The 19,286-nt window shown below is 36.7% G+C and overlaps 1 protein-coding gene across 1 annotated transcript in view; it reads right to left on the reverse strand.

Moving 5' to 3' along the window:
- HRH2 (histamine receptor H2) overlaps window positions 1-19,286 on the reverse strand; it is a 96,738-nt gene that overhangs the window by 44,353 nt on the left and 33,099 nt on the right. The window contains 1 exon segment of the mRNA XM_074212351.1: window positions 4,734-4,865. The gene's annotated coding sequence lies outside the window, so the exon portion shown is untranslated.

Genomic DNA, 19,286 nt, shown 5'->3' on the forward strand with positions numbered 1-19,286 from the left:
GACTCCAGGTAATAACTAAGTACTAGTGTGATTAGAACTTTCTTGATGCAAAATCCCTAACTACATTCTAGAGTCTTTCCAGTTGTAATCTGGAAGGAATGTCAAGTATTGTCTAGCTCAAACATCTCATTTTTACATAAGAACTGAGGTTCAGGAGGGAGACATAATTTACCCAAAATCAGAATCAGAATCTTAAAATGCTAGAATTGATTTAGGCCATATAAAGCTAGGAATTTCTTCTACAACAAACTTGAACTTCTACAACAAACAAACTCAAATACCTCCAGTGAGGTATCTGTACCTAGTGACTCAATGGAGAGAACTTTGATCCTGGAGATGGGAAGACCAGGGTTCAAATCAAGGCTCAGATATGTACTAGCAATGTGATCCTGGGTAAATAACTCAAACCCTGTCTGCCTTAGTCTCTTCATTTATAAAATGGAGCTAATAATATCTACCTCCCAGTATTATTGTGAAAATCAAATGAGACGATATATAAAAAGTGTAAAAGCATTTTGTGTTTTGCAAAACACTTTGTGTAAAACCCTTTGCAAACTTTAAAGTGCTATATAAAAGTTAATTATTATTTTTATTTATATTATGGTGCTGTTGGTGATGATTTCTGCAGGCAGCCCATTCTACTTTTGAACAATTCTAATTAGTAGGAAATTTTTTTTATGTGAAGTTGAAATTTTTCTGCCTTCAACTTCCTCCTTAGTATACCTACTTCTTCTCTTTGAGGATAAAAAGATGAGGCAAATCTTTCTCCTAGGCATCAGAGGCAACACAAGCCACCAGATTCTTTTGGAAGCTGTATTGTCCAGGGTGATGTCTGGACAGTCAGCATCCTCTTGGGATGGTGAAGCAGGGCTTCATTGGGCTATCAGTCGTTTATGGACTTCCCTGAACTCTCTTGGTCCCCACTTTTGAATCTCAAGGTCTGGGTACATTTATCTGAAGTTATGTGTATTATGCCAACTGACTACTTTGGGCACAAGCAAACACTTTCCTTGCTCTAATAATGGATTTCTGACCTGCTCAGTCACAGGTAGGTCTTATCCATATTCAAGTTCTCAGTCCCATGACCATTAGCTGAAGAGAGAACAACCTTTAAATTGTCTGGTCTTGCCCTCCTCTTTACTTTTCTTCACAAATCCTCTATTCCATTTCTCTGCTCTACCCTTTGAAACCTCCCTTTTGAACTTTTCCTTCAGCTTAGTTTTCCTGGATCTTTCAGTCAATTCTCTCTCTCTCTCTCTCTCTCTCTCTCTCTCTGAAATCTTAGGGAGGATGTTGGTAGTCTGGGTATCAAAAAGGGGGGGGTCATAGAACTATCAAACTGAACCATAGGATCTTTGATTTAGAGCTGGAAGGCACTTTAGAAGTCGGATCTGATCCCCTGTTCCAGAGTCATAAGATTAGTTAAGTAAGTTGGGAGTTGAACCAAGATTTTTATCCATTTTACCATGTTTCTACATATCAAGGCTGGTTAGGGGGGACTGTAGACCATGCCATGCAAAGACCTGTTTCAGGAACTTGGAATATTTGGACAGGGGAAGAGAGAACTTGGAGGAGGGAAGTATGACTATTATCTTCAAGGAATAAGATATAGTATAAGAAACATTGAAGTGAAAGTCAGGAAGACAGAGAGATGAGTATTGGATATACCCCATTCTCTCTGGCAAATGATTTCCTCCCTGTTTCTTTATTTGCATAATGAGATGGGTTGGATTAGATGATCTCTAAAGTTCTTACCAATACTGACATTCTACAATGTAGTCTTTAACATCCTCTCTTCTTGTTCTGTACTCTTCCAACTTCTTCTAAGTTTTCTAAGTCTGCAATTTAGTGTTTTATCTAACCTCGACATACTGTATTATGATAAGTACATCTCCAACATCTCTGGATCACCCTGCTTTTCCACTGAAGGAATTTCTTTTAACAGATTAAAATTATTTTATAAGTAGAAAAATCTAGCTTATTCTTGTACATGCCTGAATGGGAAGCAGCTGGTCTTTCTCTTCCCTCTTCATAAGCATTCTGCATTGGCGAATCAGGGTCAGGTTCAGGGCTGTCCTGGTATCAGTGCCAACAGCATGATACAGTATTAGGGCACTGGACTTGAAGACAGAATACCTGGCTTTGACTTTCATCTCTGTTACCTGCCACTAAATGCATGATTTTGGGAAGATTTCTTACTCTCTTTGGCCCTCAGTTTCTCCATTTGTAAAATAAAGGAAGCAAGACTATAGATGATTTCCAAGGTCCTTGAAAACTTTAATATCTTGTGACTCCTGTTAAGAGCAGGCAGGAGCATCTTAGAAGATGGGCATAGTCGACATTCAAGTGGACAAGAAGAGGCCAGGAGAACTTGAAGGAAGATATTTCCCAAGGTCCTTAATGAGTTGGAACCAGTATGTCCATCTTTTTTTTTTTTTTTTTTTAGGTTTTTTCAAGGCAAACAGGGTTAAGTGGCTTGCCCAAGGCCACATAGCTAGGTAATTATTAAGTGTCTGAGACCGGATTTGAACCCAGGTACTCCTGACTCCAGGGCCAGTGCTTTATCCACTATGCCACCTAGCCGCCCCCAGTATGTCTATCTTAAAAGGTTCCTTGCTTCCCTGTAACTCTTTTCTCCTTAGCTGGTTCTTTACCATCCTTAATATCCCATGAAACCTCAGCTACTTTACTTTATACTACATGCTCTGGACAATCCACCCTCCCTGAATAGAGCTTTGTGTTTTGAGTGGTGATTGCGTTTCACTTAGATTTTCAAGAGGCATTTCAAGCAATGGTCCTGATCTCTTTGTCTTTTTAGCAATTTCTGTCAGGAAGGGATGACTATTGTTAACATTTTAAAGATGAAATTGAGGCACAGAGGATCTTTTCTAGTTAGACTAAATAGTTGGAACCTGTGAGTATCATTGATTAACAATGTTAGAGCTGGAAGGGACTAGAACTGGAACATGGAGACTAGATCAGAGGTGGAAGAGACATTAAGACACATTAGAGCTGGGAGGGACTATTTTGCAAATGGGGAAACTGAGACCCAAAGAGGGAAAGTAACTTTTCAAAAGATGTAAAGTGAATTAGTGGCTAAGATTAGCAATAGAACTCAGACACTCCAATTCTAACTTGCTTATAAAAGTTTAATCAGGCTCTATTTGGTGATTTCAGATTTATTGCAAGGTAGAAGATGTTGAGACTGGAGGCCAAAAGTTTCTCTGTCCCAACTCCTCCACTAATTTATTTATTCTGTGACCTTGTTCCCTCATTTATTAAATGAGAAAGTTAAAGTAAATTATCTTTAAGGTAGCTTTCAGATCTAATAGTTTTTATTTCTTGATTATTAATGAAGGTGGGTTATCCTTCACACATGTATGATCCTCTCTCCTTTCCCACCTTCATCCAAATCTATTCCCTAGAAATATAAGAAATGGCATAGCTCTGAAGTACGCAGGTAGGTAAGAAGTTTTTTGACACCCTCTTGGGATCCCTTAAATTGAAATTCAGGGAAAAGGGGTAAAAACCCAGAGATCGCTGCTTTGGTCAGGGCTTTAGAATAGACCACATAACCTCAAAACTGGAAGGAAGCTTAGAGGTGATTTGGTTTAACATCTGAAGTCAATGCCTCCTCTGCTATATCTCCTAGAGATCTAAGATCTCTCACAACTCTAGGCTTCTAAGATTTCATGATTCCAAGATTACATAATTCTAAAATTTCACAAATCCATGAATTCCAGATTCTAATATTTTAAGAGACTCTCTTTATAAAATTCCAAGATTTCATAATTATAAGATTATATCATTTCACAATATGAAAACTCTTGCATTCCAACATTCTGAGGAACTAAGATCCCAAAATCTAAGATGCCTATCTTTTATGATTTTAAAGTACTATGTATAATTACACAGAATTGGGGCTCCACGTTTGTAGAGATATTGCTGATTGCCCTCTGTATATAAATCTCTACATTCACCACCCTTATATCTAGGTACACAGGAATCTCCAGCTTTTGCTACACATAGTCTTTCTTAGGGGAGAAGAGGAGTCACTGAGTTTCCTAAATTCAGTAGGCACCTTGGGGGGAAGCCGTGCTTCCTAACTCCCGAACACATATATAGTCACACAACTGAATGTTTGACTTGCTAAACCAAATGAATGGTTCTGAGATAAAAGGACTTGAATCTAACGAGACTCAGGCTGTAGATTTTTGTAGCTGTAAAAGCCAAGGACCTGGCTGTGCTGTGGGTGAGCAGAGCAGAAATATTTCTAAGGCCCAGCAATGTTTCACCTTGAGAAACTGTTAATGAGAAGCCACTATAAAACTCCGTGGGTAGAAAAAAGATTTCCCTACCAGAGATGATGTGGCAGCAGTTCAGAAGAAATGTGACTAATGAAAAGCTGTGATAAACCCACTCAGATGATTCCTGTTACTTTCCAAATCTACCTGTAAATTGACTCACACAATCTCCTTCAGCCTTCAGGTAACTTGATCACATTTCAACATCTTTTCCAGCCTTCTTGGACGGTTCCAGCCCTCCCAATTCCCTTCAGAGAGAGAAGCATTCAGAATCTTCCTCAGCACCTCATGTGGCCACTGATTTTTCTACAACTCGCCCCATTTAGATTTCATCCCTTTGTCTATATTACACCTACTTCCTGCTCAACACCAAAGAATATCCAAGTTGGGGGGGGGGATAGAAAGACAATAAAGTGTACACTACTGTACCTGATGCAGTCAGCAGCTGGAGAATTTGCTGACAGGATAGCAGAGCCCCTGATTCTCAGTGTCTCTCGTGGTCTGTCTCCCTGGCTCAACTTCCTGCAGCACTCGATTTAACGACTTGGAGCTCTCCCAGACCTCCATAGGATGACAGTGGTTATAGTGAGTGACAGAGGTTTACTCCCTCCCTCTGCCTCCTCCCCCTCCTCTTTGTGCCTCTCTCTCTCTCTCTCTCTCTCTCTCTCTCTCTCTCTCTCTCTCTCTCTCTCTCTCCCTCCCTCCCTTCTCTCTCTGTCTCTCTGTCTCTCTCTCTGTCTCTCCCTCCCTCCCTTCTCTCTCTCTCTCTCTCTCTCTCTCTCTCTCTCTCTCTCTCTCTCTCTCTCTCTCCCGTCTCCCTCCCTCCCTCCCTTTATCTCTCTATCTCTTTCACACATACACAAACACACACACACACACGCATAGAAGCCGGCAGCATGTATATGTGAGTCACAGTCAGAGTGGGAGGGATCAGGTATTTGACTGCAGATTAGTGGAGATGTTGAAAATATCCCCAGTGAACTTAAAATCATAGAGTGGCAGAACTGTATGGAAACTTTAAGTAATGGTTAGAGAATGTTAGAGGGGAACAAGAATTTGGAATATAGAAGGTAGAAAGCCAGAAGAGGACAGTCTTAGAATACACAATTATACAATATGAAAAGTGAAAGCAATCTTAAGTCATAGAACACTGAATACCACAATGGGAGGGCCCTTACAACACAGAACTTGGGATTTCATGCTCTGCCCAAGATCGGGACCCTGAACTTCAACTTTCTGATGGATAAAATCTAGATAATATCTATATAACCATCTCTATCTCTGGAAAATTACACCGATTTCATATAAAGGGAACCCAGAGATGAGGGGCAATTAAATGGTATAGTGGATAGAGTGCTGGCCTGGTCAGGAGGAACTGAGTTGCTTTTGACGTTCCTTCCAAATCTGAGATACTATGTATGACAGTACTTTATAATTTTTAACATAACAATGGAATGAGAGTTATTTCTTTGTTCATTCATTTATTGCTCATAGAACCCCACTCAGTAAGTCTTCCCCAATTCTCCTACTCTGATGCATGCATCACCTATTATTTTCATACACTCTCTTGTATTGTATTTCCTCTCTTCTAGACTGCCAATTCCTTTAGGAATGGGGCCATGTCTTACTCATCTCTTTTTGTTTTGTTTTGTTTTTTGCGAGGCAATGGTGTTAAGTGACTTGTTCAAGGTCGCATAACTAGGTAATTATTAAGTGTCTGAGGTCGAATTTGAACTCAGGTCCTCCTGACCAGGCCAGCACTCTATCCATTATACCATTTAGCTACTCCTCATCTCTTTTTCAATGACAGGCAGGATTAATTAAACTGAATTTGGGATCCCTTTATATGAAATCTGTTTAATTTTCCAGAGATAGAGGTGGATTCTAATATAAGGTATCTTTGGCCTTGAGCATTAAGATGATACCAGCACTGCCTTTATCCTTGCCATTAGACTATGGAATGATTAGTTCCTGGGTAGTCCTTCTCTGCAGCACTCTTCCATTGGCCCCCATGGGTTCAATGATTAATTCTATACAGATGATCACCAACTACCCAATGGACATTTCACCTGGATGCCCTACAGACATTTCAAACTTAGTATATCTAATACCAAACTATCTTTTGCTCCAAATCAATTCTTCTTTTAAACCCCTTTCTTTCTGTTGAAAATATCATAATCCTTCAAGTTGTAAGTCATCCTTGACTCCTCACTTTACAAGGAGGACCACCTCATATATTCATTCAGTTATCAAATCTTGTTGCTTTTTACCTCCAAGTCATCTTTCATCTATATTGCTTTCTCTTTATTCATTCAGCCACCTAGTTTAGTCCCTTACCACCTCTCACATGTACTAATACAATAGCCCTTCAGTTGACTTCCCTACTTCAAATATCTCTGCATTCCTATTCATCCTCCACCTAACTGCCAAATTGATTTTCATAAATCACAGTTCTAACTAAGGCATTTCCTCATTAAATTCCAGTGGCTCCCTATTACCTCTAACATCAGATATAAATCCTTCTGTTTGGCTTTCAGTCTCTTAACAACCTAAACAGTTCTTATCTTTCTAGTTATCTCACTTATTATTTTCTCTTTGATTCAAGCATACTACCTTACTTGCTTTTTCTTTTACATAATTCTCTATTTACCCTCAGACTGGTTGCCTCCCCCCCCCCATTATTTGGGTACATTTTCTAGGTTTCCTTCAAGAATCAACTAAAATGCTGTCTTCTACAGAAAGCTTTTTCTGGCTCCCCTAGCTGCTGGTATTACCTTGTAGCTATTCTGCATATATCATGTATAACTATTTATTTGTATACTACCTTCTCCATTAGAAAGTAAGTTCCTAAAAGGCAAGGACTATCTTACAGATCCCCAACACTTGGCACAGGGTTTGGTATATTGCAAGAGATTAATAAATACTCATTCAATGATTAATTGATATTCATCCCAGTGTCTTTGATCCTGGGTACAACTTAGGGTTTGGTGAATCATTAAAGGGGACCAGGGTAAGGAGATCTGATTTTGTGAACCATGAGAGGATATTGAAGAAAACATCAGTGCCCCCAGGACTATTGACTATCAGCTAAGAAATCTAATTCTAGTTTCATCATTGATCTTGACAAGCTGTAGCCCTGGGCAAGTCTCTTCCCTTTTCTGAGTCATATTTTTCTCCCAATCTATAGAAGGAATGGTTTGGGATTAGGTGATTTCAAAACTCATTTCAACAATATACTATGCTATTATAGAGAATCCATGAGGTTTTACATTATCCAGAAATCTATGGTTAAATCCAAGGATTATTAATTTTACTTTTTTGGTTGTTGTTGCTGGCAGATAGACATAATTTAGACAGGAATATGAGCAATGATATTACCTTTGCTTATCATTTGTTATTGCTCAACTTTTCATCCTAGTAAATGATGATGTTGGGAGGAAAGTGAACTCCATGCTCCAGACTATGCACAGATCCTGTAGGTTATTTTATTTTATTTTATTTTTTTGCATAGACCTCAAAATAGGTTTTGGGTGCACAAGATCTCCACAAGGGTTTAAACTGGAATTATAGGAAACATTGAATCAGATGGCTGTGTTTTGACCACACAGATTTAGAATCAGCACCAGACATGGGTAGTCCAAAGAACCAGATGGGGGCATAGCCGAGATGGTGGAGTAAAGGCAGGCATTCACCTGCTTTTTGCCAAATTCCCCTCCAAACAACTTTAAAATAATGCAATAAAGTGAATTTTGAAATGAAAAAACCAATAAAAAGATGGGGTAAAGCAATTTTCCAAGACAACTTAGAAGATTTCCAGGAAAGATCTGTCTAACTAGAGTGGGAGTGGAACGTAGTCCAGTGCAGACCACACCTAACAAGCTTTTAGTAAAGCCCAAACTGCAATTCAAGTCAGCAACAAGACTCCAAGCCCAGGCAAAAGCCAAAAGTGAGGTTTGGTGCCATTCTGTAAGCTAGCAGCAAGGCCCCCGGTCACTGCACCAGGCAGCCAGTAGTGGGCATAAGCCAGTATCAGGTGTTGGGGGCAACTTCATTGATAGCAGCAGATTCTAGAGCTCTCAGTCCTCAGATGATAAGGAAATCAGACAACTGGTTAGAAGGAAATTATAGAGAATTCTTTGCTGACACTGAAGGCAGAATTCTGTTGCATTGCCCAGTGCAGTTCTGGGTGACAGCTACAGGTCTAGGACGAGTACTAGTAGACTAGATTATGTGATTGCAGGGGAGGGCAAGCCTGGTCACAGTTCTAGAATAAAAAAAGAGTGCTCGTGGTTGCTCACAGATTAAAGCACAAGTCAATAGAACAGTGACCACATGTTTCCTTAGATTGTACCACCTTGGAAGAACTGAAAACTTAAACCTTTCCAATTTAGCTCAGTAATCAAAAGCACAAAAATACCTGAAACAGCCTTCACTATCCCAGTAGAGTTCACCTTTAACAAAAAAGTAAAAAAATCAAGAAAAAGTTGGGAAAATGAGCAAACAATAACAAAAAAAACCTGACCAAACAATTACTATGGTGACAAGAAAGATCAAAAAACAAACTCAGAAAAAGACTACAAAAGCAAAAACAGCTACATTTCAAGACTCAGAGAGGGGATTGAATTGGTTTCCGAATCAAAAAGAATTTCTGAAAGAGCTCAAAAAGGATTTTGAAAATCAAATAAGAGGTAGAGGAAAAATTGGGAAAAGAAATGAAAGTGAGGCAAAAAACAAAACAAAACAAAAAACCAACACCATGAAAAAAGGGCCAACATCTTGTATGAGGAGGTATTAAAAAAATGCTAAAGTAAATAATACAGAAAAATCAGAATTGGCCAAATGAAAAAAGAGGTAGAAAAATCCACAGAAGAGAATAATTCCTTAAAAAGTAGAATTGAGGGGTGACTAGGTGGTACAGTGGATAGAGCACTAGCCCTGGAGTCAGGAGTACCTGAGTGCAAATTCTGCCTCAGATACACCTAGTTGTGTGGCCTTGGGCAAGTCACTTAACCCCATTTGCCTTGCAAAAACCAAAAAAAAAAGTAGAATTGACTTGAGGAAACTAATAATATCAAGAAACAAACAAAGCAAAAGAATGAAAAAAAAAATAGAAGAAAATGCCAAATAGCTCATTGAAAAAACAACTGACCTGGAAAATAGGTCCAGGAAAGATTATTTAAGAATTAAGAATATTAAGAAATTTTAAAAATTAAGAATTAAGAAAAATACTATCTGAAAGTCATGACTTAAAAAAAGAACCTGGACATCATTTTTCAAGAAATTATCAAAGAAAACTGTCCTGATATCCTAGAACCAGGTGATAAAATAGAAACTGAAAGAATTCACTATTCACCTTCTAAGAGAGATCCCCAAATGAAAATTCCCAGTAATAATATAACTAAATTCCAGAACAATCAGATCAAGGAAAAATCATTGCAAACCGCTAGAAAGAAACAATTTAAACATCATGGAATCATATAAGATTTAGTAGCTTCTCTATTAAAGGACTTAGTGGGTTTGAAAAATGATAGCAGCTAGAATTGCTACCATGAATCAACTACCCAGAAAAATGGAATATAATATTTCAGGGGAAAAATGAAAATTTAATGAAATAGAGAACTTTCAAGTATTATTAATGAAAAGAATGGAGCTGAATAGAAAATTTTACTTTTAAATACAAGACTCAAAGGAAGCATTAAAAAGGTAAATAGGAAAGAACAATCATAAGGAATTCAACAAAGTTAAACTGGGTTTATGTTCCTACATTGGAAAAAGATCTTTGTAGCTCCTAAGAATAGTTAGAGGGCATAGATGTGAGTTGACTATGATGGGATGATATCCAAAAACATAAAATTAAAGGATGAGAAAGAGGGATGCATTGAGAGAACAAGAATGGGAGAGTAAAATGGAATACATTATTACACTTAAAAGAGACACAAAAGTTTTTACAGTGAAGGCGAAGATGAGTGGTGGTAGTGGTAGATAATGCTTGTACCTTATTCTTATTAGAATTGTCTCAAAGAAGGTATAACATATATACTAAGTTGAGTTTAGATATCTATCTTACTCTGCAGGGAACTAGGAGGGGTAAGGGATAAGAGAAGAGTGGGAGGTGACAAAAGGGAAAGTGGGGGAAGCAGTGGCCAGAAGCAAAAAAAGTTTCGAGGAGAGATAGGATAAAAGAAGAGAGAAGAATAATCAGAGGAAAGTAGACTGGAGGGAAACATATATAGTTAGTATGAAAAAAACCCAGCAAGTTTTTCTGCTAAATATCTTGTTTCTCAAATTAAATATAGAGAACTGACTCAAATTTACAAGATTACAATTCATTCCTCAGTTGATAAATGGTGAGAGAATATGAATAGGAAATTTTCAGAAGAAGAAATAATAGCTATCTATAGTCATATGAAAAAATGTTCTAAATCACTATTGGTTGAAGAAATGCAAATTAAAATAATTCTGAGGTACTGCCTCATATCACTAAGATTGGCTAATCTGATAGAAAAGGAAAATGAGAAATATTGGAGAGGATGTGGGAAAAATGGAATACTAAAGCATTGTTAATGGAGTTGTGAATTGATCCAACTATTATGGAGAGCAATTTGGAATTGTGTCCAAAAACTACAAAACTGTACATACCCTTTGATCCAGTGATACTACTACTAGGTCAGTATTCCAAAGAGATAAAAAAGAGGAAAATGACCTATATATACAAAAATACTTATATCAGTTCATTCTGTGGTGTCAAAGAATTGGAAATTGAGGGGATGCCTACTAATTGAAGATTGGCTGAAAAAGTTGTGATATATAGTTGTGATTGAACACTACTGTGCTATAAGAAATGATGAGCAGGATAATTTTCAGAAAAACCTGGGCTTACATGAACTTATGCAAAGTGAAGTGAGCAAGACCACAATAAGCGCAATGCTGTATGATGATCAATTGTGAATAAATTAGTTATTTTCAGAAATGCATTGAGTGAAGACAACTCCAAGGAACTTACAATCAAAAATGTTATTCCCCTTCAGAGAAAGAACTCATGAAGTCTGAACACAGATTAAAACATACTTAAAATTTTCTTTTCTTTACTTTTTTGCTTTTCTGTCTATATTTTCTTTCACAGTATGGCTAATATGGAAATATGATTTATGTAATTGCACAGTATAACCTATATAAATTTGTTTTCTGTCTCAGGGAGGGAGGAAAAAAAGACTAGATAGTCTTAGACTAACTAAATCTAGTTTAATCAATAGAGACTAGTCTGACTGATTTTTGCTGACTTTCCTTGGGTGTTTTGACAACTTAGCCCCATAAAAATGTAGCTCTTTAGGTACCCATTCACACATTAGCCTTGGGAAAGCTACCTTAGGTTTGGAATACTTTGTGGGTCAACATCCACTCAAAAACATAACCAATGAGCTATGTGTTTATTTTTATCATCCAGAAAACACACTATTCAAAACAAACCCCAAAACCTCTCACATTAAACTGTTTAGTAAATAAAGTGACAGTAAAATAATTCCTCCTCTTCTTTCTTCACCAGGTTATTATATTGCCAGAAGAGCACAAATTCAGAGAACATACATGATAAGTATGGATGACATTTTATATATATATATATCTGAAATCTTCCCAAAGGGCCATGTTTTAAGAACTTACCTAACCAGTATACAAAATAAGGGCAAATGCATGAATAAGAGAACTCTGACATTATAGGAATGTCGATGTTCTCTAGTAATGTCATCCTGATCTCTGTTGTTCTCTGTTGGATATTACATCTCTTCCCTCCACTGGCTGTATTTCTGTGCTGGATTTTTAGCCTCAGCTCTGTTATCTCTTTGGAGTATTTCTATTGGTCTCATGGTCCTCTCAACCATCTTCTGTGCCTCCTATCTTCAGGGCTATCTACTGGTTTTCTGTTCCTATCTATTAAAATGCAGTGATCAGAAAGTTTTTCTTTGACAATAACAGACTTGATGCTTTTAGTTCCTAGATATCTGAGATATGAATCAATTATGAGCTACCATATTCAGTTAAAAGCAGATTACAAAAGTTAGTTCAGTATGTCCCTAGGCTAAGATTAGGTCTTCCTTATTTTTACTACTTATATCTGGTTCTATCTGGTCCATTGTTCCAGAAAACTATCTGACTTAGGGATATGGTATTCCTTGTGATTTTGGTTTAATTCCTGATCTGGATCCTATGCCCCATCCCCAACTCCATTTCAAAGCCCCTCCAAAACAATTGTGCAAAGGTTGTCTTTGCTCTCAAAATAATCTTTGACTTGAAAATGTAGTTGAGAAAGAAAAAAAAATCTAAGTGAAGAAAACAGCATTGTCATCTTACTCTTTGCATACATAACCTTACTGGCTGAATTACTGCCAGGACAAGAAAGCCCTCTAACTTTTGCTCTTGTATTCTTGCCAGTTTCATCATCTCCCTATAACATTCCATATTTTAGAGGAAAAAGCATTTTCCAAGCCTTTTTTCCATGTGGACCCTAGTACTACATATTATAAGAATGATCTCTATCTTTGTATTGCAGTCTAATCCTAACTATCTTATCAAAATTTTGTATCTTCTTTAGCATCTAGAATATAGTCTGATACACAGTAGGCACTTAACAAATATATGTTGATTGCTGATTGATGGATTGTTTGTGACCTTGGGAAAATAATTTCTTTTTCTTTCTTTCTTTCTTTCTTTCTTTCTTTCTTTCTTTCTTTCTTTCTTTCTTTCTTTCTTTCTCTTTCTTTCTTTCTTTTCTTTCTTCCCTCCCTCCCTCCTCCTTTCTTTCTCTTCTCCTTTTCTTTCTTCTTTCTTTCTTTCTTTCTTTCTTTCTTTCTTCCTTCCTTTCCTTTCTTTTTCTTTCTTTCTTTCTTCTTTCTTTCCTTCCTTCCTTTCTTTGTTTCTTTTTTCTTTTTTCCCCATATTTCTATTTCCTTTGAAATTAGGGGTTAATCCAGATGATTACTAAGATTCTTTTCCAGGCTGGCATTCTATTTTCATAGCATCATTGCTATAATTTTAGAGCTCAAAGAGCCCTTAGAAATCATCCTCGGGTCCCCACAGTTTGTAGACTAGGAAACCAAAGTTCAGTGAAGGTAGGTGAATTGCTCAAGGTCACAGAGGTAGTAAGGAGTAAAGCCAATTGGAAGATGGATTTCAAATTCATTAGTCTTTCCACCACAAATGCTTTTGAGCTCTGACAATTTAGCTTCTAAATACCCTCTTACACCTCAGATTCTCCTTTCTATGTTCTTGCATCCCTTCCAAATCTAACTCTCTATGGCTCCATGAATCTATAATTATCTTTCTGATTAAACAAGCCAAAGACCCAAATTTGAAAGGAACATGCAAATGTCAGGGGTGGGGCTAGAGCAGGAAATGGGAGGGAAATGCAGTCTGATAATAAACAACTACCTGCCATTTATAGTCTTTCACAAAATGGGAATTAGAGAACCAAAATATGTATGTATTTGACCATCTATACTAAAAATGGTGGCTTATTCTTAAGTGATATTACTCATGTCAAGAAAGGAAAAACAGAGTTTTATCATTCCATAACCTTGAAACCCATACCCTTAAACTAGCACAGAAACTTGAACATAATGATTTATTTTTTTAACTTAAAATTGAATTATCAAAGATCACACACCAATCAATGGCAGATTTTTACATCTTTGATGATAGTTTATATTATTCCTTAGTTTAAAGTTTGAACCTAGGCAATGATGCTACATGATACAACATGGTTCATTGGTAGAGGTGGTGGTGGTGAGTTGGGAGAGGTATTCTAAATATTTAGAGGCCCATTTTCTGGGGCTAGTGTTGAGAGAAACTTCAGTCTTTTGAAATACTGCAATACTCATGTGCCAGTGAAGAATAAAGATGACTGATAGGCTGGTGACATGAGTTGGATACCAACAGATGGAAATTCAGATTTGTATTTCTTTTCTGTGTAATTAATATAGTGATGCATTGCCTTTCTGTAGGCTTAAGAAGGGCACCACCTATATCAATTAGGACTTCTTACTGGATCACTATTAGAGCATTCCAAGTGTCACATGGTGTACACATGAAAACATGACACAAAATCTACAGGTATTACATACAAATGGGGAAGCTAGGTCTCAGAGAGGTGAAGTGATTATTCCATCACATATTCAGATAGCTATCACAAAACTCTAAATAGCACAGCTTGAATAAAAAGTTTGCATCCTCATCTGAGAAGAAAATTTTACACTTACCTAGTATAGTTTGGGAAATGTGAAATAATGTTGGAAAGTAAGTGAAGTTCCCTGGAATGTCTTGCCTTAAATTGTGCTTGCCAGAATAGGTCTTGTCTGATGATATCTAAGTATTTCCTAAAAGGGTTTTGTATAAATCAGATTGGAGTATAATGAATCACTTTTTAAATATACATCGGAGAATTCATGGTCAAGTTAAGAATGTTTTTCATTGACTTTGTCAATTCAGATGTTATTAAATGAAAGACCTGGAGTTTTTTTAAATTTTATTTTGTTATTTATTTATTTATTTTTAGGTTTTTGCAAGGCCGTGGGGTTAAGTGGTTTGCCCAAGGCCACACAGCTAGGTAATTATTAAGTGTCTGAGGTCCCATTTGAACTCAGGTACTCCTGATTCCAGGGCTGGTGCTCTATCCAGTGCGCCACCTAGCTGCCCCAAGACCTGGAGTTTTTAAAGACTAAAGGATTGTACTATTCAGATTCCTAAAAGTTGGTATCATTTAAGTCAAACTTAGATCAGTGAAAAATGTTGTTTTCCCCAATACTCAAATCTCCCCAGTTGATGGAACCCAAACAAGTACTGTGTAATAAAGGAGAAAAAGCCATGCCCTGGAAGTGATAAAACTTGGGCTCAAATCCCATTTGTGATACTAATTTGCTTTTCAAGTTTTAGAGAATAAATCACTTTCTATTTTGGTGCCCCACTTTCCTATCCTCCAAGATAATACTAGTTTACATTTCTATTGTGAATTAAAGTTTACAAAATGCTTTACATACTTTATCTCATTTAATCCTCATAATCATTTGAAGTAAATGCTTTTATAAAGGAGAAAACTGAGACTCATTTAGATAGTGTCTTAAGCAAAAGTACACCTGGCCTTTTCCAACCAGAATGAAGAGTTAGACCTATGGTGACCTTGAAGCCAGAATACAGTTAGGATGTTGCAGGCAACCAGCTCCAAGCAAAGTACAGAGAAGCCATATGGGGCTTGTATTTGGAATCTGGTATTGTGCTCTATTGGAAACTAAGTCAAACTATGTACTTAATCTCCTTCTCCCTCAAGATTTAGTATACTGCAACAGCAACATGGGGGTGATGATTAACCTTAATAGACTTCTCATTCCACCAGTGCAATAATCAGGGACAATTCTAGAGTACTTGCTACAGAGAATACCATTTGTTTCCAGAGAAAGAACTGTGAAGTTTAAACAAAGACCAAAGTCTATTACCTTCAATTTCTTAAAGGTGTCTTATGTACTACATAATTTTGCTATTTCTAATATTTTATTTTTTCCTCAAGGATATGATTTCTCTCTCAAAACATTCAATTTTGATCAGTGTATAGAATGGAAACAATGTAAAGATTATCAGATTTCCTTCTATGGGGGAGTGGGGAGAAACTAAAATTTAAAACTACAAAAAATGATAGGTAGAAACTACTATTGTATATAATTGGAAGACAAATAAAATGTTAAAAAATTAATAAAGACTGAGTTGGACCAGGAGAGAGTTAATCCCCGATATTTTGGGAATACAGTTGTTATTTTGTGATTTTACTTTGGAAGCAAATATTTCTTTTTAAAAGTTAATCTGTCAATGGTTAAATGGAATGGGTTACTATGCTTTGGGGAAAACTATTGGTGGAGACTGGAGTTATTGACAGAGATGCTTCTTAATCTCTCTCTTAAGGGAACTTTGAGAACTCTGAGGCAGGTGTAACCTACCTGGTTTCAGGTTGGTCACTGTTACAAATACATAATCTCATCTGATCAGATGAAGAATCTGAGGCTAAGGGAGGATAAACAACTTGCTCATGTCACAGAATCATAAGTGCTGTTGATAAGTTTAAATTCAAGACTATAGATGAAGCCACATAATATACTTAATAAATGAATTCTATCTAAGGTCTGTTCTACTGTTGATGTTCTATATCATCTAGATCTGACATTTCATAAGAGTTGATAAGAATTCTGTAGATAATTGAGCTTTTATGTCACCAGGAATGTCTATTCAGCCTCTACTGGATGTTTAGATCAGGGTGTGTTCAGGGGTCACAGGGTATCTTGAAGCACGGCGCTAATATCAGGAGTCTGGATCCTCACCCCAGCTCCACCTCTAATGCCGTGACTGGGCAATTCTCTTTCCTTCCATGAGTCTCAATTTTCCTATAAGTCAAATAGGAGGAAGTGGATCCACCTCTGATATTCTGTGCATCTTGAAACATCTGCATCTTGGTAATGGATTCTGGCTTCTTTTGCTGAAGGTAGTGCAGGTTGGTCTCAGAGTGAGGGTCAATATACGGAACATGAAAGGAGGGGTGAGAATGAAAGAAGTCTAAGTAAGAAAGAAAGTGGTTCAGTGGATAGAGCAGTAGGCTTGGAATCAGAATGACCTGAGTCCAAATCTGGCTTCAGACATTTACTAAATATATGACTAGTTAAATCACAACTTCTGTTTGCTTCAGTTTCCTATACTGAATATACAAAATGTACATGAAAATACATGCTTTTACAAAATGGAGTTTCTACCCCACAAGATTTTTTGGAAGATCAAATGAGATAACATTTGTAAAAATTAATTAGGATATAGTAGATGCCATCTAAATACTTATTCATTTTCCTTAATGAAGATCCCCTTTGTTATTCAGCTTGATGTTCAATTCCAAGATCTGACCAAATTGTTTCCTCTCAGTCTGAATCAATTTCCAGTCCAGTTCATCAAAGAAAATGGGAATGATGTTTTAATTTAGAAGAAATGTCAGTTATTGCTTTCAAGAGAGCTAAGAAAAGTACCCTCATAATTCAGAATCTCTGCCAACCAGGAGAGTTTCCAGATAAGAGGATTTTCAGGAATTCCTACTTTAAAACATATAAGGAAATGAGAGTAATTTCTTTGGAAATCCCTGCTGAAAATTCCAGTGAAAAAATTAGCCAAAGAATCATGCAAACCCAGAGAAGGAGTCATTTAGTTTATAGAATCTCAGAGGAGGACAGAAATTTAGGACCTACAAAACCAGAATTGGGAAGAAGTTTTATTCTTCCCCAGTTACATGTAAACACAATTTTTAGCATTCATTTTAAAACTTTGGGTTCCAAATTCTCTCTTCTTCCCTTCCACCCCCCATATAGGTTATTTATGTGTAGCCACGCAAAACATTTCTGTAATAGTCATGTTGGGAAGGAAAATATAACCCTCCCCCTTCCAAAAAATAGAGATTTCAAGAAAAATAAATTAAAAAAAGTATGCTTCAAACTGGATTCTGAAAACTATTAGCTCTTTTTATGGGGATAAATAGCATTCTTTATCATAAATCCTTTTGAATTGTCGGATCATATTAACATATTTTCATCATTTTCTTCTCTTTCTCTTTTTTTTGGGGGGGAGGCAATTGGGTCATACAACTAACAAGTATCTAAGACCATATTTGAACTCAAGCCCTCTTGACTCTAGAGCCAGTACTCTCTATCCATGGTGCAACTTAGCTGTTCCTTGCAAAAGACTCTGGAGAGGATCTAGTTCCATCTCTTATAGATGAATAAATAAAGAGTTTAAATTTGGGCTCCATCATTTACATATATCTCTGTTTGTAATCACTTGGGCAATCGCTTATGCTATCTAGGTCTCAGAGAGATGTTATTAATGAAAGTTTTGGAGTTTTTTGAGGTTCTTTCCAACTTTAGATCTATGATCCTATAATTTTTCTTTTTGCAAGGCAAATGGAGTTAAGTGGCTTGCGCAAAGCCACACAGCTAGGTAATTATTAAGTGTCTGAGGCTGGATTTGAACTCAGGTACTCCTGACTCCAGGGCCAGTGCTTTATCCCCTGGGCCATCTAACTTCCCCTGATCCTATAATGTTTTAATAATAGCTCACATTATCTTCTTCCTCTGACATTATATGTTCCAAATTATAACTGTCATTTTGGTTCTGATTTAAAAAGAATTTTAATTGATATTTTCTTTTTCTTACATCACCACAATTATCCCAAATATTCCTTCCCTCTTCCTCCCAGAGAACCATCACATCTGAAAATTAGTACTTATTTTAGAGATGAAAAAAATCAGCATTACCAATCCATTCATGAAAAAGTTTCCAAATGTGCAATGTATAACATCTGTAGGCTGCTTATCTCCATAGAGGTCATAAAGGAGTAGCTTGAGAGTGTTCTCTCATAATTCTTTCTTTGAGTTTTGAACTATATGATTTTCTTAGATTTGTTTTTCACTTTTTGGTGTTCATTGTTACAATTATTGTGTATGCTGCTGGCTTCATTCTATATCAGTTCATATAGATCTTTCCATGACTCTCTGTATAATCAAATACATCATTTCCCATAGCTCAAAAATATTCTATTATGTTTGTTTACCACAATTTATTTAGCCATTCCCCAGGTGATGGACATCTATTTTGCTTCTAATTCTTATCACATAAAGTGCTGCTACAAATATTTTGAATTATATGAAGAATTTTTTTCTTAATGATAGTTTCCTTGGTGAATAAGCCCAGTAAGGCATTCAAAGGTTATGGACATTTTAGCAATTTCATTTGCATTCCAACATTTCATAGCTTCACCAACAATGTATGTGTACTAATCTCTCCAACATTGATTGTTGCCATTTTTGTGAAGTGAATCTCAGGGTTGTTTTGGTTTGTATTTCTCTAATTATTAATGATTTGGAACATTCTTTTGTGTAACTGGAAACTTTGAAATTCTTTTGAGAACATATAGTT

Source organism: Macrotis lagotis, chromosome 1, assembly GCF_037893015.1.
Source record: "Macrotis lagotis isolate mMagLag1 chromosome 1, bilby.v1.9.chrom.fasta, whole genome shotgun sequence".
Classification (NCBI taxonomy): Eukaryota; Metazoa; Chordata; class Mammalia; order Peramelemorphia; family Peramelidae; genus Macrotis; species Macrotis lagotis.